Source organism: Bos javanicus, chromosome 13 (genome assembly GCF_032452875.1).
Source record: "Bos javanicus breed banteng chromosome 13, ARS-OSU_banteng_1.0, whole genome shotgun sequence".
NCBI classification, from domain to species: domain Eukaryota; kingdom Metazoa; phylum Chordata; class Mammalia; order Artiodactyla; family Bovidae; genus Bos; species Bos javanicus.
Window position 1 is genome coordinate 65,456,236 of NC_083880.1, and position 19,992 is coordinate 65,476,227.

General features: G+C 50.9%; 1 protein-coding gene across 4 annotated transcripts in view; it reads left to right on the forward strand.

The window, feature by feature from the left end:
* The window catches only part of DLGAP4 (DLG associated protein 4), a 201,905-nt gene that overhangs the window by 53,306 nt on the left and 128,607 nt on the right, over positions 1 to 19,992 (forward strand). For all 4 annotated transcript variants that reach the window (XM_061437479.1, XM_061437478.1, XM_061437480.1 and 1 more), the window contains exon 2: positions 5,463 to 5,681. The gene's annotated coding sequence lies outside the window, so the exon portion shown is untranslated. The remainder of the gene's footprint in view (positions 1 to 5,462; positions 5,682 to 19,992) is intronic.

The following is a 19,992-nucleotide window of genomic DNA, read 5'->3' on the forward strand; positions in this document are numbered from 1 at the left end:
GAGGCTCAACACCCTTTCTCTGCCCTGATAGCACGCTGGGACCACAGACTCCAGGGTCTGGGAGGACTCTGGGGTAATCTGGGCGCTGTGCTACTTGGGACAAGTCACCTCCCCTCTCTGGGCCTCAGTCGCCTCACCTGGAAACCAGAATCAACACCACCAACCTGGTTTGCTGAGAGGAGTAAATGAGATGTGGGAGTGTGAGAAGCCCCCAGTTGCATGAGGAAACTCTATAAATGCTATTTTTAAAAACTGTCTTTTCATTTCAACTCCACAAATATTTATGGAGCTAAAAGGTTCTGTGTAAATTAAATTTTCGTATGACAAATACTATTTTACCTAGACCTGGGATGGCAAGATTGGTAAGGTCATTCATTATTTGAAGAGTCCTGAGTTGGAGTCTTTTGAAAAGCCCTTGCTCGTGAAGTGAAAGTCACTCAGTCTGTGTCCGACTCTTTGTAACCCCATGGATTATACAGTCCAGGGAATTCTCCAGGCCAGAATACTGGAGTGGGAAGCCTTTCCCTTCTCCAGGGGATCTTCCCAACCCAGGGATTAAACCCAGATCTCCCACAGTGCAGGCGGATTCTTTACCAGCTGAGCCACAAGGGAACCCAGAGCCCCTACTTGGTTTGTTTGTTTGTTTGTTTATTTGTTTTGAGTCAACAAGGATTTTGACTTTCTAGGCTCACAGAGGAAGGCTTTCATTTGTTCCTCTTGTGTTTTGGAAAGATTCTCCCAACTGATATAAGGTGTCGGACTGAGGGAGACAGCAAGCAGGGCATGTGGGGGGGGGGTGGCTACCATGGAGCTAGTTCCATGGTCTGAAGGAGGGATCATGGTGACCCAGACAGGGGGTGACTCTGGGCATAAAGGGACTTCCCTGGTGGCTCAGCTGGTGAAGATTCCGCCTGCACTGTGCGAGACCTGGGTTCAATCCCTGGCTTGGGAAGATCCCCTGGAGAAGGGAAAAGTTACCCACTCCAGTGTTCTGCCTGGAGAATTCCATGGACTATATAGTCCATGGGGTCACAAAGAGTTGGACACGACTGAACAACTTTCACTTTCACTGGGCATAAAGAGAAGGGAATGTGACAGATAGTGGGAGAGGAGGAAGGTATACAGGAACCCCCTGGCATCTTGGTTATCAAAGAGGGTGAGCTGGTTCCAGGTACCTGGTTAGATGATGCTATCAGAGGGCAGGGTCTCTGCAGAAGAGACCCTGACATGTGACGCGTGAGGTGTCCACAGGGCAGTGGGCAGAGCTGCCAGTGGGAATTCGGTTCTGCAGACCTGGCACTCCATGAGACAGGCTGGGGTGGAGAGAGAAGGAAACGTCTGTGATAGGGAAGGAGGGGGAACCCAGAGCTCATGACAATTAGCTAATAAATATTTATTCAGCACCAAAAACATTTGTTGAGTGATGTCTTCCCTGAGCACCTCTGAGTGCAGGTGCTGTGGCGGGCACGGGGGACCTGGCAATAAACTGCGTAGACCTAACTCTCAGCCTCACGGGGCCGACATTTTAGTGGGAGGAGCAGGGTGTAATTGGGATAAATTACTCATTTGCATATCCTGTTATAAAGTGATACGTGCCTAGGAGAACAATAAGGCATGGAGGGACTGGGAATGTTAGGTGGAATGGCTGGGCAGCCATCAAGGCTGTGCTCACTGAATTCATTTAAACCTCACAACTTTACGAGGAAGGTGCTGTAATTATTCTCATTATAGGAATAAGCAACTGAGTCACAGAGATGTTAAGAAACTCACCCACAGTCACTCAGCTGTATAACTCGCAGAACCTGGATTTTTATTTTAAGTCCATGCTCTTCTGTTAAGAGTCTTAACTATTGAGGGAATTCCCTGACAGTCCAGGGGTTAGGACTCCATGCTTCCATTGCAGGGGTCACAGTTTCAATCCCTGGTGAGGGAACTAAGAGCCCACAAGTCACATAGCATGGCCAAAACAAACAAACAAAAAGAGTCTTAACTGTTGTGCTGAACTGCCTCTCATTGACAAGGTCAGGTCTCAGCAAAGAGCTAAAGGAAGTAAGGGGATAGGCTCACGGACACCTAGGTGACAGACTTCCCAGGCAGAAGAGCACGTGCAAAGGGCCTGAGGCCTAAGCGTGCCACAGAGGACAGAGTGGCTGGGGCAAAGGGAGTGGGCAAAGAGTAAAGGGGAGATTCAGAGGTGAGGGGGGGCCACCTGTGGTATCTGTGGGGCTGTCAGCTTTTACTTGAGATTAAGTGAGGCCATGAAGGGTCTAGGGCAGAGGAGACACAGGCTCTGGCTTGGGTTCTATCCTGATTCCTCTGGCTTTTGTGTCAGGAGCCAGAGCAGAAGCAGGAGACAAGAGAGAACGTGGCTGATCCGGGTAGGAAGTGATGGTGGCTGAGCCCACGGCACTGGCAGCAGCACAGGTGGTGCCCCGCCTCTTGATCCGTTGTGCAGGTGGCTTCAGCAGGAGCGGCTGAGGGCTTCAATGTGGGAGGGTGAGGGAAGGAGAGGCATCGAGGTGACTCCAGGGCCTGAGCCTGAGTGTCTGGAAGGAGGGGGCTACACTGACTGTGATGGGGCGCTGGCCGAAGCTGCTTTATGAAGTACCTTTCATGTCCATCAGCTCTGTTAATGACCTGGCTGCTCTCTGTGGTGGTTGTTGAAACTCTCGGAGGTTACTTGGAGGTTTGCTCAGGATCGCTCAGCTGGAATGAGGTGAAGCCAGGACCAGAAATCAAGTGTGCATTGAAATTTTGATCCATTCGTCCAATCAGGAAACATTTCTGGAGCGCCTTCTGTGTGCCAGGCACTGTGCTGAGCATTGACAGTGATGGCCAGTGATGATGGTCCTGCCCTCAAGGAGCTCCCAGTCTGATGGAGGAAGCAGTGTCAACCAGTGATCATAGTTATGGCTTCCTCACATCAGCATGATAAGTGGTGAGAAACTGAGGGAGTCCTAGGAACTGGGGACTTGGCCTGGCTGGGAGGTCAGAGAGGGCTTCCTGGAGGAGGTGAAAGTCAAATGCAAAGGCCTTTGGGATGGAGGGTTCTGTGTTGAGAAATTCTCAGAAAAATGCTCCCTGATTTCCCAGGCCATAGTGGAAAAACCCCCAAGGGAACCCCTACCTCCCAGAGGACCGCTGTCCATTGGGAAGTCACAGAACCTTTCTTTTAGTTTGGTTTGTTCTAGCAGCTTTATTGAGAGAATTCAATAAAGAATTCTATAGACTATATAGAATTCTATAGAATACTATACAATTCACTCATGTAAAGTGTCCAGTTCAATGGCTTTTAGCATATTCACAGAGCTGCGCATCCATCACCACATTCCACTTTGGAGTCTTTTCATTATCCTGGAAAGAAACCATGAACCCCTTAACTGTTACCCTCTCCCAATCCCCCCCGCCCCCGACTGGCAACCACTCATCTACTTCCTGTCCACACAGAGTTGCCTGTTCTGGACATTTTATATAAGTGAAATCATGTACCATGTGGTCCTTTGTGACTGGCTTCTTCACTTAACATAATGTTCTGGGGGTTCATCCCTGTTGGAAGAACCGGAATCTTAATCATCATCAGAACCGGCGAGAACCTCAGAGGCTGTCTCGCGCGTGCTTCTCCCACCTGTTGTAAAGTGGGGAGTCTGGAAGAGCCTTGCCCCCGCCCCTCAGTAAGGAAGCTGAGGGGCGACTCCAAGGCCAGCCCTGGGACTCCCTGCCCCTCCCTCGGCCTTCTCCTCTTTTCCTTCCACTCTGGGTTCTAGCTGACTTTGGCTCAGAGTGACAGCGTGGTCGGGCACACATCCTCCCCAGCCCTGGATTTTCATGTACTGGCAATTTTCACACCTCATGGTTCATCTTGAAATCTTTTAAGAATTTGTGTCTGCTAATTCAGAATGTTTTGGAGTTCAGTATTTTCCTTTTCTGCTATTTAAACACTTCTCATCCAGATGGTTACGCCTGTTTTTCTGGGGTGGTGATTTCCCCATTTGGGGAGGCAGAGCCACGTTGGGTAGGGTTAAGCGCCAGGTCTTGAAATCAGATACCCCGACTCGTCCTCAGTGGGGGTAATTCCTGAAGCTCTCTGAGCCCCAGTCCCTTCCTTTGAAAAATGCAGATTACACTGTAGGGTTGTGAGGGGGAAATGAGGTCAAAAGAGGTGCAGACATAGGGAGGTTAGAGAGCGTGAGGGCTTTCCAGGGTCCTGGTTACACCAGGAGAAAAAGACAAGCCTCCTCCACCGACCACTGCCCCTTTCTCCATATTCTTGCTGTGAACTGACCCCTGGACCCCTTCTCCTGGGTCTGAGGGGGAGGTCTGAGTTAGGATCCCAGCCCCACCCCTTGGATTCTATGTTTCCATGTCAGCTCGGTGTCTCCATGGCTCCACCTGAGGCTGAGAGGACTAGGGCGGGGGCTTTCCCTGAAACCTCCAGAGCGACCCAGAGGCTCCTGGGAGCATGGGTGTGGAATGGTGGGGGTGGGGGAGCCTTTTTCTCCTCCAGGAGAGCCTGGTTCCTGCTGACTTAAAGATCCAAGCGGGACCACGGCACCTGTTCAGCAGAGGCGGGTGGAAAGGGACACCTGGCTTCCCTGGGCCTCTCTTGTGAGACGAGATGAGACGTGTGATGTGGGAGGTGCTGGGATGGTGAGGCAACACCTCCTGCTCCAAGTGCAGGGTCAGGGACCGAGCCAGCTTGCAAGCCTTTATCAGGCACAGACTCGATGCCAGGTATTCTACCTGCGTTATCGTCCTAGTCCTCACTGAAACCCTCAGAGGAAGCACTTTAATTTCCCTTGGGCAGGCAGGGACACTGAGGCTCGGAAAGGGGTAGCTGCCTGCCCACTGTCACCCAGCGAGCGAGGGCTCATCTGGGATTTGAACTCAGGACTGTTGTGACTCTGGCCCCTTTCCTGACCGCCCCCATCCAGGGAAAAAGAGGGACAAGCAAGAGGGGGAGGATCGGAGCCTTTGGAACCCCAACTTCCCAGCTGCTGTGGGATTTCTGTGGGTGGTGGGGAAAGCATCATAAATATGCATGACATGCAAATCTGCCTCTGATAAACAATGTGGGGGCCCATGTAGCTGGGATGGTGTTGTACAGACACTTGCATTTCTATCCTGATGGCTCCATGGTGTCCCCTTCCCCAGCATCCCCGGGGTCCACCCAGGGGTCTCAGGGTCCCGGGATTACCCCTAGCCACCTCCTCATTGACATCCCCCTTCATTCCTGCGGGGAGGCTTCCCTGGGGACTCAGATGGTAAAGAATCCTCCTGTAATGCAGGAGACCAGGGTTCGATCCCTGGGTCGGGAAGATCCCCTGGAGAAGGGATGGTTACACACTCCAGTATTCTTGCCTGGGAAATCCTATGGACAGAAGAGCCTGGTGGGTTACAGTCCATGGGGTCGCAAAGAGTTGGACACGACTGAGTGACTAACACTTTCCCTTTCATTCCTGCAGGCTCCCTTGCCTCCCCCTCTGCCAGGTGCCCGGTGGCCAGAACCTGGTCACTCCAGGTGCTGGAGGGCCCTGTCCCATGCTGCTTTCCGCCAGCGCCTCTGATCGAGTGCCCAGAGGATGTGTGTGCTAGCCCTCGGTCCAGCGCCTGCTCCTGAGGTGACGCCACCTGCTGCTTTCCAACTGGTTCCCAATTTCCCTCTGCACGTAGCTCCCGGGTGGGTAAGTAACCACGGCTGCAGCCTGGGCACTCGGAGTCAGGGCTGCTCACCCACCGACCTGCACTTGGCATGGGTTGGGAAATGCCCAGTCTTCCCACCCAGCAGCGCCCACGTGCTGGTGAAGGGACCTCAGTGAGAGCTTCTGTGTGTCTGTGCTCAATTTATAGTGTGACCCCCTGCCTCATCCAGTCCTCCCAGCAACCCACAAGTTGGATGCAGTGATTGTGCCCATTTTTTACAAAGGAAACGGCCTTAGAGTGGAGAAACCACTTGCCCAAGGAGGCAGAGAAAGCCCAGTGCTATCCATCTCCAAAGCCAGCTCTTTCCAAACCCAAGGGGCTGGGGGTTGGTGACACAGGCTCAAGAAGGGAAGGGGAATAGCCAGCTGGGCTGGAAACCATGGAACCTCTGGGGCCCCTGGCGGGATGGGGGGCTGAGATGAGGTCCTCAGAGTTCCTGAATCTTGGGGAGCCACATCATTCCTGCCTCTCCAGCCCGTTCTGCTGGCACCCTTGCAGTGCCCATGGTGCCTGACCCCAACATGGACGAGGTGCCCAGCCCTGCAGCATCTCTGACATCCATCTGAGGATGCCTCTGTGCACCCACACCTGGTCCCATCACCCTTCCTGCAACAAGGACCCTGACAGGGTCACCCCACTGGTCACCAGCCACAGCTCCAGGCACCCCTCTCCTGCATCTCACTCTCCTGCCGTGTCCCCAGGCTGTGTAGGTGTGACGAATTCACAGATGAGGAAACCGAGGCTCAAAGGTGCTCAAGGGGCTTGCCCAGGGTCATCTGCTATCACTCACCATGACATGGGGTCGTTGGTCCACGATCGATTTCCTTGTCTGGTCTCAGCAACTCAAGGGTTGGAAACAATTGCTTCCTTCCCCACCGGACAGTCAGCAGCTGGGCCTGGCACAGAGTGGGTAGACAGTAAATCTTCATGTCTTCATGGGAGGAAGGAAAGATAGAGAGGAGGGAAGATCCTCTTACCTCCCTCCACCCAGACCCCAGTGGGACCCAAGAGCCCACTGGCGTTTGGGCAGCCACTGGTCCCTGCTGACCCCAGAGAGCTGGCGGTCCGCTCAGACCTTCAGCAGGGCAGCCAGCCCCTCTGGTCCCCATTCTCTCATCTGCCAACAATTGATCAACCTCCTTAATGGAATGGTTATGAGAAGGGAAAAGACTCATAAATATGGATAATAGGCAAATATCATAGGCTAATAAAAAGCTGGGAAGTTTGCTGTGGATAACGTTTATAGAAGTGCTTCTTCAGGAACAAGAGCCACACACTTGTGTGATGCCCACTTAGTACTAATGACCATGTAAAGGACCCTATTAATTTGCTAACCCCCAACCCAGCTCCGCCAACCTGGCCAGGCTGTTGTAGTGACCATAGACAGCTTTTGCATTTGTTTGAGAAGCTGTCGCAGGAAAAAAATGTCCTAAGGCCACCTGGTCTGAGAGCTGTGTCTGTGGGATTTAATCTTTGGCAGATACTCCTGGTGGTCCCCAGGGTCCTGCATGCCCTCCCCAGGGACTAAGTATGTGACAGGTGCAGCCTGAGTGACAGCAGGGCATTTCATGAGCAGTTATTATGTGCCGGGCATTGTGCTGGGCTTCCCGGGTGGCTCAGTGGTAAAGAATCTGCCTGCCAGTGCAAGGAGACACAGGAGATGCAGGTTTGATCCCTGGATCCGGAAGACCCCTGGAGGAGGAGATGGCAGCCCACTCCAGTACTGCCTGGAGAATTCCATGGATGGAGGAGCCTGGTGAGCTACAGTCCATGGGGATCACAAAGAGTCAAACATGACTGAGTGACTGAGCATGGACATGGTGGTGTTGTGCTAATGCTTCATTGTCTTCATCATCTCAGTTAAGCTCCTGGTGACCCTGTGGGAGTTTGATGGGGAGACTGAGCCATGGACCTGGGGGAGAGGACTCATCTGGCAACCTTCTAGTCCTTCCCTCAAATTACTGCCGCTCTGTGCTGACTTGCCCCCTCCCCCACCGGCCGGGCTCAGCCAGGGGGGCAGGATCTTGGCCGCCAAGAACACAGCGTAGCTGGCAGCCCATGGCATGTGTGGCCCAGTGACGGAGAACGGGATTCCTTGGCACGAGCTGGGAGTACAGCCGTCAGCACTGCGCTGAAAGATGGAGGCCTGGGTGGCAGCGAGGGAGGTGTTACTGCTGCTATTTTGCTAACAAGCTGGTTATTTAAAGAACAGCCAAAGCTAGAGTTGGGAAATGGATGGGGAGTCTCCGTGCCCAGGGCGGAGGCAGCCAGGGGTCCAGGAGCCTGGCTGGGTGCGGATGGGGCAGCCATGCATTCTTTTTTCATTTGCCTATTATTATTAATAATGGTAACAGGATCATAAAAATCTAGAAAGGGATTAAATTTATGAAGAAAAGAGGATATAAGAATTAAGAGTGGGGCAGGAGGGGTTTCTTAGGGGCAAGCAGTGTTCTAGTCACTGACCCAGGTGATTTTGTGATCATTTATTACAGTAAACATTTCTGTTTTGTGTGCTTTTCTCTGTGAATTAGATTTCACAATATAACGGGTAAAAAGCAATTACAACCATAATGGTTAATACTTCCTGAGCACTTACTAAAGCCTGGCTCTTTGCAAAGCATTTACCTTATTTCATGAAATTCTCACAGATTCTATAATTCTACCCATTTTGCAGAGGAGAGAAGTGAGGCTTTGAGAAGTATAGTGTTATTTATTATATAATCAAAGGGCACTCAGTTGGGAGAAATGGGATGAGACACAGGACAGACGGACTCAGCCCCGTATCACTGTCCCGTGTTTGAAATCGAGGGCTAGGAAGTTGCCCCTAAAGGGCAGGGCTTCCTACATTTGTCCCTCAGACATGCATCGACACCATTATGTTCTTAAGCCTTAGGACACCAGATGGGTGTCTGTGTTGTAGGCAACACGGGAGGTATCTGAGTCTGACAAGGGGTCAAAGCAGAGCACTTAACCAGTGAATAAGTGTTGACAGAGATTTCCCTGGTGGTCCAGTGGTTAAGAATCCACCTGGCAATGGAGGGGACGCAGTTCGATCCCTGGCCAGAGAACTAAGGTCCTACATGCCCACAGGGTGACTAAGCCCCACGCCTCAATCGCTGAGCCCAGGAGCTGTGGAGCCTGCGCACTGTGACAAAAGATCCCACGTGCCACAACTAAGACCCAGGGCAGCCCAAAACAAAACAAATTTAAAAAAATGATTAGCATTGACAGGTAAGAGTGGGTCTCCCTAGGAACAGACTGAGGGAGGAGGTTAGGGCTCACCTGGGAATCATTGAAGGTAAAAGCAGGTCATCCAGGTGAGACAGGATCAGATTCCACCTCTGAGCTAACTGCACGTAGTGCAGAAGCGACATTTCCTGAGGACCCACTGTGCGCTAGGCACATCCGTTGTCTCCTTTCATCTTTGGAACAACCCCGAGAGATTAGTGGAATTCACCCCATTTTACAGGTGAGGGGACTGAGGCTTCCAGAGAGGCGATGACTGGCCCAAGTCCACACTGCCAGTGAGGGGTGGAGCTGCTCCATCAGCTTGGCCATCTCCAGGGCCCAGTGTCCTGTGGGTACAGTAAGCGCCACTCGGGACAGGGGGTCCCAGCAGGGCAGGCACCTGACACAGAAGCTCCAAGCAACCCATGGACAGAGTCAAGTTCTAAGGCAGATCTGTGGGTCCCCAAACAGGCGCTGGGGATGTGGTCCAGAGGGTGGCATGGCAGAAGGTGTCTCCAAGCCCAGAAGCAGAGACGCCTGCTCTACAGACAGGGCACCAGCCCCAGCGAGATTTCTTTTCTTTTTTTTTTTTTTAATTTTATTTTATTTTTAAACTTTACATAATTGTATTAGTTAGAGATTTCTTTATTCCCGGGACATTTATGGAGTGCTGTGCTGTGTTGTGCTAAGTTGTTTCAGTCGCGTCCAACTCTTCACCACCCTATGGACCTTAGCCCACCAGGATCCTCTGTCCGTGGGATTCTCCAGGCAAGAATACTGGAGTGAACTGCCGTGCTCTCTTCCAAGCGATCTTCCTGACCCAGGGATCGATCCCGAATCTCTTATGTCTTCTGACTTGGCAGGCGGGTTCTTTACCACTAGCTCCACCTGGGAAGCCCTTATTGAGGACTAGTCCCTGCTAGTCTGTGCCCCGCGCAGAGCGCTCAGCCTTGGGGAGGGACAGATATTATACAGACACCCAAACAAATTAACTGAATAAGCAGAGACTCCATCATTGCGCTGAAGGAAATGAATGGTGACATTATAAAGATGAATGGGGTAGGATGCCTGCATAATGGCACCAGACGGGGGTTGTGGGGCCTCAGTGAACTATGGAGAACTAGAAGTCTGGAACAGTCCCACTGTTGGATCCCTGGTGGCCGCTGCTTTTCCCACTGTGACCTCCAGAGGTGATAGCTACCTCCTGTGTGCTCATCTGCTCATCACATCCTACTGGGACCCTCGGTGCTGGCTGGTCCCCGCATTCGCCATTCCCCTCAGTTACTGAGAGACAGACCCAGGTAGGGGATGAGGCGCAGGGAGGCACGCAGCTCAACAGGGTGCGCATGGCTGGCTGGACTGCAAGCCAGCAGCACCCTGGACCCCCGCTCCCCAACTACATCGTCACCGACTCACTCGGGTCTGCCAATAAGCACTCTCGCTGGAGACACTTTTTTTTAAAGTTTGTTTTTCACATTTACATCTCTTTTTAATGTAATTTTATTTACTTATTTAGTTTTGGCTGCTCTGGGTCTTCATTGCTGTGCGGGCTGTCTAGTTGCGGTGAGTGGAGGCTACTCTCTAGCTGCGGTGCACAGGCTTCTTTTGTTGCGGAGCACCGGCTCTGCGGAGGGCTTCGGTACTTGTGGCGCACGGGCTTAGTTGCTCCAAGGCATGTGGAATCTTCCCGGACCAGGGATCAAACCCAAGTCCCCTGCATTTGGCTAATGGATTCTTATCCACTGTGCCAGCAGGGAAGTCTCTCGCCAGAGACACTCTTAATGGAGATGCCCTGGATTTGCTTTTTTGATAACCATTTATCCTGCCTGGGAAGACAGATGCTACCTTCCAGACACTCAGGGAATCTGAAATCTCAAGCAGAGAAACTTACACTGGTGAAGTCAAACTCTCGAAATCACGGAATCTTAGTCATAAATAATCCAGCAAGAGCAAGCATATGCGTTTTGCAAGTAAGCTCACTGCACCTTTCCTGAAGACAGTGATAAATTAGAAACCACCCAATCATCTATCAGCAAGAGATAGTTAAATAAATTACGGTCCAGCCAGACAATAGTGTTCTCAGTGGCAGTGAAGACAATGCCATAGATCTATACTTGTTGACATGGAAACATGTCCACAGTGCATTGTTGAAGGAAAAATAGGAGATTATAAAATGGTGTATATTGTATGATCTCATTTTTGTTAAGAAATATCAATATATGCATGCTCCTGCCCAGAAGGACAACCATTTCACTGTTGATAGTGGTTTCCTCTAAATGGTGAAATAGAGGCAAATTCTATTTTTATTTTTGCTTGTATCACTCAGAAACCCAACCCAAACTGGGTTTAAACAAAAATGGAATTTATTGATTTGTGAATGTGAAGTCTAGAGGCAAATCCAACTTCAGGCTCGGCTGGTCTCAGGGGTTCAAACCTTGTCACTAGGACCCAATTTTTTTTTTTTTTACTGCTGGTTTATTTATTTATTTTAAACTTTTTTATTTTTTTGGCCATGCCATGCGACTTGAGGGATCTTAGTTCCCTGACCAGAAAGCGAACCTGTGCCCCTTGCAGTGGAAGCACAGAGACTTAACCACTGGACCTGATTTTTAGTCACCGTGTCTCAAGTCTGCTCCCTCTGAGTTGTTCCTATGTTCTTATAGGTCTTTCTTGTACAGATAATAAGATGCCTGTCCAGAGGAGCATGCAAGACTTCTTCCGAGATAGCTCAGACACAAGTCCCAGAACAGAGTCTTAGTGATGATCAGTCTCATTTGTGGGTGTTCCCATTCCTCAGTCAAGTCCTCTGACTGGCATCCTGGGCCTATGCACCACCACCCCTCAGCTGGAGAGGGAATTGATACTAGAACTTTATCAGTGGAGAATGGGGAAGCATAGCTTCCCCAAAGTCTGATCCTGAAGTAGACCCATGCATGTATGCTAAGTTGCTTCAGTCATATCTGACTCTTTGCGACCCTATGGACTGTAGCCCACCAGGCTCCTCTGTCCATGGGATTCTCTAGGCAAGAATACTGGAGTGAATTGATATGCCCTCCTCCCGGGACCATCCCTACCCAGGGATCGAACCCACATCTCCTGCCTCTCTTGCATTATCAGGCAGGTTCTTTACCACTAGCGCCATCTGGGAAGTAGACCCAGCAATAACTAAACACAGCAAATTCCCCCTCCTGTACTTACCTAAATTCCCAAGATGTGTGACTTTCATAATCAGGGGAAAAAAAAAAAAGTGTAGCTATTAAAAGGAGTCCTAATCTCTCTGAGGGGACGCTTTTGGAATCAGAACATCAGAATCTGTAAAGCAGCAGTTCGGTTCAGGAGACCTCGACTGGCTTTGTGTCAGAGTCACTCTGGGCCAGGAGGAGAGCTGTCCTGAGGAGTGAGAGGAGCCCACAGATGATTCGCCTGTAATGTGGGTGTGTGAACTGGGGCTGAGAGAACATGATGCCTAGCATGGGAGCAAGGAAGACTTCCTGGAGGAGGTGACACCTAAGCTAAATAGCCAGGAGTACAGGAAGAACATTGTAGGTAGACAAAACAATGTGTCCAAGGCCATGAGTTACAAGGCATGAGGCCCCTGGAGGCCTGTGTTGTAGGAGAACAACAACTGAATGAACAGCAGCAGGCCTGGATCACACGGGCCTTGAATGCCAGGATAAGAGCTTGAACTTGATCCTGAAGGTGATGGGGAGCCTTGGAGGGATGTCATGGGAAGAGGGAAATGTGAGCAAGTTCAGTCTGGCTGTTGCTGAGAGCACAGCCTTGAAGGGGTCAGGTCGAGGCTCCATGTGGGGAAGGAGAGAAGAGACCCAGTGGCCCCTTAAGGGGGGCTTAGATATCTATTGGTCTGAATTCCTCCCCACCCTGGGTCACCCTCTATTCCTGTCCCAATGTATCCAGTCACTGCTTGCATGCCCCCAGAGATGGGGAGCTCATTCTGTTTCCTCTGAAGTGTGAAAATGTTAGTCACTCAGTCATGTCTGACTCTTTGCAACCCTATCGACTGTAGCCCACCAGGGTCCCCGGTCCATGGAATTCTCCAAACAAGAATACTGGAGGGGTAGTCATGCCCTTCTCCAGGGGGTCTTCTCGACCCAGGGATCGTATCCGGGTCTCCTGCATTAGCAGGAGGATTCTTTACCATCTGAGCCACCAGGGAAGCCCCTGTTCCCTCTACCTCCAGTTAAACATCTCCCACACTGGATCAAGTCCACAGTTCTGCCATTGCCTGAGGCATACCCAGAACACTGCTCATCCACCTGTGCGGAGGTCTGTCTCCTGAATGACCTGCTGGGAGGGCTGCCAGGGACCTATATTTTCAGACTCTAGTTAGTTCAGTCACTCAGTCATATCTGACTCTTTGCGACCCCATGGACTACAGCATGCCAGGCTTCCCTGTCCATCACCAACTCCCGGAGCTTGCTCAAACTCATGTTCATCGAGTTGGTGTTGTCATCCAACATCTAATCCTCTGTCATCCCCTTCTCCTCCTGCCTTCAATCTTTTCCAGCATCACGGTCTTTTCCAAGGAGTCAGTCCTTCACATCAGGTGACCAAAGTATTGGAGCTTCATCTTCAGCATCACTGGAATATTCCTTCCAGTGAATATTCAGGACTGATTTCCTTTAGGATTGACTGGTTTGATCTCCTTGCAGTCCAAGGGACTCTCAAGAGCCTTCTTCAACATCACAGTTTAATTCTTCAGTACTCAGCTTTCTTTATGGTCCACCTCTCACATCCATACATGACTATTGGAAAAACCATAGCATTTTCAGGCCAGAGGGTTCTAAAGCCAAGGAGCCCTGAGCGTCTGCACACTCTGCTGGCAGCTTGAATGGAGGGGGCAGGCAAACAGTGTCACATCAGTCCGGTCACAGAGGAGTGTTTAGGACAAACATCTGCCTCAGCAGTTCTCCAAACCCCTCTTTGCATTTTACGTACAAGAAACCGAGGCTGAGAGAGGCCCAGCTACCCATACAACAATACAGAGCAAGTTAGAGGCAAGTCTGAGATGTGGACCCAGTCTCTTTCACCCCTGCCACCTCCATGGCCTTCCTTCCATCCTTCAGTGAGCCCCAGTTACTTCATCTACTTGAACAGCTTTTTTTTGGAAGTTCCAACCATGCCAGATCGTCTCGATACCCTTCTAAATTCAGAGGCAGCCAGCAAAGTCTTCATTAATCACACTTTTTTGTGTGCCTGTTTATTGTGGCAGCAGCATTTATTGTTTCTGATACATCAGAGCTGTGACATGCATGAACCATATTTATGGGTCATCTCTAATACTTCATTGTGCCCCATGGTCCCCATTTAATCACTTCTTCTCACACTCAGACATTTGCTAGCACCTGCCTTGTGCCAGGCGCTATACTAGACACCAGGCTACACCAGTACGTTAGGGCAGCCCCTGCCCAGGGGGAATTCACAGTTCAGCTGGGGACAGCGATGCCTCCTTCACAGATGGCAGGCAACACATGGCAGATCAGAGGGAGGTGCCAATCACTCAGGGGTGTCTGGGGCGAGAGCACTGATTCTGTCCCTCTGAGCAGAGTCTTGAAGGATGCATAGGGGTTCTTCAGGAGAAACAACTGAGCAGGTTGAACCAATGGCACCCCACTCCAGTACTCTTGCCTGGAAAATCCCATGGATGGAGGAGCCTGGAAGGCTGCAGTCCATGGGGTCACTGAGAGTCGGACATGACTGAGCAACTTCACTCTCACTTTTCACTTTCATGCATTGGAGAAGGAAATGGCAACCCACTCCAGTGTTCTTGCCTGGAGAATCCCAGGGACGGGGCATCCTGGTGGGCTGCTGTCTATGGGGTCGCACAGAGTCGGACACGACTGAAGTGACTCAGCAGCAGGTTGAACCAAGTAAAGGAAAAGGCGAGGTCTTTGCAGACCTGCTCCTGCTAAGCTCTTAGGCCACTGGGCATGAGGGTTGGAGATGTTGTCCCAGGAAGGAAGGCTTCAGCTGTTGGGCCAGGGGGGTTGCATTTGATCCTTGGAGTAGAAGGGAGGCAAGGGCAGGGCAGTTTGAATGTTAGAAAAACTTGCACATTGAGCTGGTGACAGTGAGGCAGGGCAGGACCATGGCAATGGCTCAGAGGGGCGGTTAGCAGGGAGACTGAACAGGACTTGGGGACTTAGCAGGTGCTGCAGAATGGGAGGGGGGATTCATTTCAATCCTGGGAGGAGGGGGCTGTGGGTCTTGGGGGCACTGTGGACCAGTGTGGAGGAGAATCCTGGCAAAGACTGGCTCAGTGTCAGTGAGATGGTCCCCAGGTGGGACCAATAGGAACCTCTTCCACTTTTGTGAGACTTAGAGGAGCAACCCGGTGAGACCTCCAGGGTCCCCATGTCCCCGCTGAATGTCGGAGACAAGTTTCTTCCTCCCATGAAGCATAGCATCATTTTGCTTCTCTGTAAAATGGGCTGATGGTAGTCCCTCCCCAGGAATTGGGGGGAGGGTCAGAGGAGGATTTGGGAGTGGGTGGGCTTTGCACAGTACCCGGCACACATTAAGTGCTGGTGACTGGGGGCTGCTCTGGTTATCATGGTCAGGGGTGCAGAGATGGCCAAGGGAACTTGGGTGTGTCACCTGCAGAAGGGAATCCAGAGACCCTGAGGGGGCCTTGCTCCCTGCCTTTTTCTCTTTGTGAGGGAAGGCAGGGGCAGGGTCTGGCACTCAGACCCAGGGAAAAAGCTCCAGGGAAGGAGATTTCAGCTAAGGTTAGGAAATATTTTGGATACAAAGAATTATCTGTAGATGGGCTAACTCAGACGATAGTGAGCTCTCTGTCAATGGGAGTATTCAAGCATCAGCTGCATCACAACTTGACCAAGAAGTCTGTAGAGTATTTGTAATTCTGCTGAGAATCTGGAAGGTCCTTTCTAGCTCAGAGAGTCTTTGAGTTCATGTTTTTTTCTTCTCTGAGCCTCAGTTTGCTGATCTGTAATATGGAGGGAAATAGCAGCCCTGTCTTAGAGTTGATTGCAAAGTTTAAGTGAAATCATCCAAATAAAGTGTTTAACCCAGATTTGGCGTAGAGCAAGTGCTCTGTGAATGGTTTTCCCCGTTGACGTTACGCTAAATTCCTGGGTGTGTCACTTCCATCCGAGGACCTCCACTTGCAGCGTGTGGGTCAGGTGGTCCTGCCCAACCACCTTTCAGGATCCGCTTTCTGACCTTCTCATTGCCACTGTCTGTGTCTCCAGCTCCTCCCCTCCCCTCATCCCCTCAGGGTCGGTAGGAATTCCAGACCCTTGTTGGGCCCCTTTTAGCTCCTGCTTGAGTGAGAATTGGCAGTTTGGGGTGGCGGGCGCCATCCGCCTCCCATATGCTTCCTGCTATTTAGAGGAAAACTCTGCTTGCGTTCCTCCAACCACACGGGCTGACATTTCCAGACAGACGCTGGAATCAGCTCTTCGGGGGATTGGCAGATAAATTTGGCCCTGGCTGTTGGGAAAATCTTTAGCCTTTCCGAGGAAGCAAAGCCCCGGCTCACTGACTTCCGTCTACCCCACGACTCCTCCGGCCTGCTCCTCGGGGGCCAGAGCCCCGTGCTACAGCCTTGCAGATTAGGGTAAGTCTTACCAGCTGGGCCGTGCCCCCAGGAGAGCCCCTGGTCAGGAAGGGTGGCTTCCAGCTTTGTGCTCAGAGGCAGCGAGAGTTTTCAAGAGGAAGCCTCCTCCCTGTATTTCAAGACCCCTGGGCGTCGCCCAACTTAACCTCACAGAGAAGCAGGTTTCAGATTAGAGAGACCTGAACTCAAGACTACTTGTGTGTCTGTAACCTTGGGCAGATGTGGCTCCACTTCTCTGAATCTCTTTTTATTCATCTGTAAAATGGGAATAATAGCATCTATCTGAGTAGAAGCCCTTAGGATGGTGTCAGGCTCATGCTAAAGTGCTCTACAAATACTGTCAGCTGTCATCATCGTCATCATATCATTATTATTTGATCTAGAACAATGCCTGACGCATAGTAGGGGCTTAGTAAACACTGGTGTTTTTCTCTTCTCCTTTCTTACAGCTGTAGCTACCTAGCTACATTGGAGCATCTCAAAATGAGCTCAGACAGAGGTGACCAGAGACAGACTTGCAAGAAAAGGAACATAGAGAAGCTGCCACATCCAGGGTAGAGTGTTGGTGGCCAGACACTCCAGCACGTGCACATGCATGCACAGACACACACACACACACACACACACACACACACACACACACTCTGTCCCAAAGTTTCATTCACACCCTGGAGTCTGGAATGCCCATCTGTTTGAATGTTGTTGGGGCTGAGTTATAAGCAACATCCTGAGGGCACGAGACACATAACAGCTTGATTTTGATGGACGGAGGAAGAGGAAGGCCTGGCTGGAGGCGGAGTTGAGGGGAGGCTCTGGGTCTCGGCAGCAGTAGGAAGGTTCAGGAAGCCTGAGTAGTGCTGCTCAGCTGGAGTAGAACGGGGGAGGCGGGAAGGTGTGGGAAGCTAGCCTGAGCTTCATTCAGCAGGTCCCGATTGAGCTCTAGTACTGGGCTTGTGCCAGGCATGAGGAGACAGGTGGAAAAATGGGCCTGCTTCCTGCCCTCAAGAAGCTCTAGTTCTGGTGGGGCCAGGGGGGAGGGTATAGATGGCAGACAGCAAATTAACAAGATTGTGTGTGCTGAAACTGACCAAGTGGCTGAGAGAGGAGGGTGCGCGGGCTGGTGGTGGTGGGTACCTACTCAAGGCAGGTGGGCAGAGAGGGCCTCACTGTGACCTGAAGTTGGAGCTGACCTGCAAATACAGGGTATGGGGGCAGGGGCAGAGGGAACAGTAAGAGCAAATGTTGGGGAGGAGCCAGATCCTAGGGGCCTTGAATGCTGGGTGCAGTCAGAACTGCTCTTGAGGATGGTCATTCTGGTGCTAGGCATAGGATTCTGGTGGGGAAGAGCTGGGAACCAGGAAATGTGCCTGCAAAGACTGATTGACAGCCTGCTGTGTGCACTGCTGGAGGCAGTCAGAAGGGTCAAGTTTTGAAGGGAGAATCCAAACCTATATTTAGCTGGCAGGTGAAGTCAGTTAAGAGAGGAGACATCAGGGAACTTAAAGCCAGACACCAGAGCAGTCAAAGGAGAGCCAGGTGCTGGGTGTGGGGTATCAGGCTGGAACTGATAGCACGCAGGTGAGGGAGTGGGCATAGGCTGAAGCACTGACTCACACTAGACCTAGAGGCCAATCCAGACCTGTTTACCTGCTATGTGACTTTGGGAAAATCTCTTGACTTCTCTGGGCCTCACTTGTTATAATACTGAATCAATTGGAATTGAATGTGGCTGCGTTTAACAGAAGAAATAAAGAAAGTAACAGTGATACAAACATCCAGGAGATTATTCTCATATAACAAGGATCCTAGAAGCAGGCCAGGGCCAGTATAGCACTTCAAACAAGCGATCGAGGGCCCAAGCCTCTGCCATCCTTGGCGTGTGTCTTTTGTTCTCATGGCTGCAAACTGGCTGCTCCACCTCCAGATGTTGTATCTGAATTCCAGGCAAAACAAAGGAAATAAAGATTGTATGCTTTCTGAGTCTACCCTTCTTATCAGGAAAACAATAGGTTTCCTAGAAGACCTACTCAGTGGACTTTTGCCTACATCTCATTTATCAGTGTGGTCACCTGGCCATCCTTGCCTCAGGGGCAGCTGGTGGAGTGAATAAACACTGACGGGGCACTTCCGCCAATTAGGCAAGAGGAGAAACGGCTAGCAAAATAGCTAGCAGCATCCACTGCAAAGCGGCCCCTCACAGGAGTTGTTGGGAAGATATTAGTGTGTATAAAGTATTTAGCACCTGGGACTTCCCTGGCAGTCCATTGGTTAGGAGCTTGCCTTCCATTGCAGGGGGTGCAGGTCCAATCCCTGGTTGTATAGGTAAGATCCCACATGCCTCTTAGCCAAAACACCAAAATGTAAAACAGAAGCAGTACTGTAACAAATTCAACAGCGACTTTCAAAGTGGTCCACGTCAAAAAAGTTTTTAAATAAGTTTAATATTTAGCACCAAATAGAGAACCCTGTCAGTATATGGTGGCTGTCTTTATTATACTGCACTACTCAATTCATTGATTCAGCAAGTGTATATTGTATTCTGGGCACGTATACAGTCTTGGAGACGTGATAGGGGCAGTCCCTACCCTTTTTAGTACCTAAAATGAATAGGGAAAATGAGCAAGGAAGCAGGCAGATTTACTCCAATCCGTGTCACAGAAGAACTGGAATGTCCATTTACTTATGACTTTTTTTCCCATTCAGAAACTACTCATTTATTATTTTTGGCTACACTGGGTCTTCACTGCTGCGCACGGGCTTTCTCTAGTTGCAGCAAGCCGGGGCTAGTCTCTACTTGCGGTGCACGGGCTTCTCGCTGCAGTGGCTTCTCTTATTGCGGAACACAAGTTCTAGGGAGCAAGGGTTTCAGGAGTTGCAGCACGCAGGCTCAGAAGTTGCAGTTCCCAGGCTCTAGAGCACAGATTCAGTAGCTGTGGTGCACGGGCTTGGTTGCTCCTTGGCCTGTGGCAACTTCCAAGACCAGGGATTGAACTCGTGTCCCCTGCATTAGCAGGAAGATTCTTAACCACTGGACCACCAGGGAACTCCTATCTACTTTTTCTTACTGCTGTGGTCCCACCACCAACAGCAGTGCTTGGCATACATTAAGAACTCAATAAAGCATTCTGAATGAAAGCATTTCAGAAGTATTTGTTAAGGGCCTACTGTGTGCATGGCTCCTTGGGCCATATAGAGAAAATGGGTGACACATCACCCGTTTCCACATAAAATCGCTACAGGCCAGGCCTTGGGGTGGATGCTGGGTACCTAGGAGTGAACAAGCGCGCTGGACGCTTGCCCCATTGACCCTGCAGTCTGGGGCAGGAGCAGAAGTCTGGAGGAGCCTGGGGTCCTGAGATCACATCTGTTCATGCGTCCTGGAGTAAGTGCTGCCCCTTGCTGGGCCTCAGGGTTCTCATCCGTATGACAGGTGTGAGAGGCTGCATGTGGAAGCTCAGGAA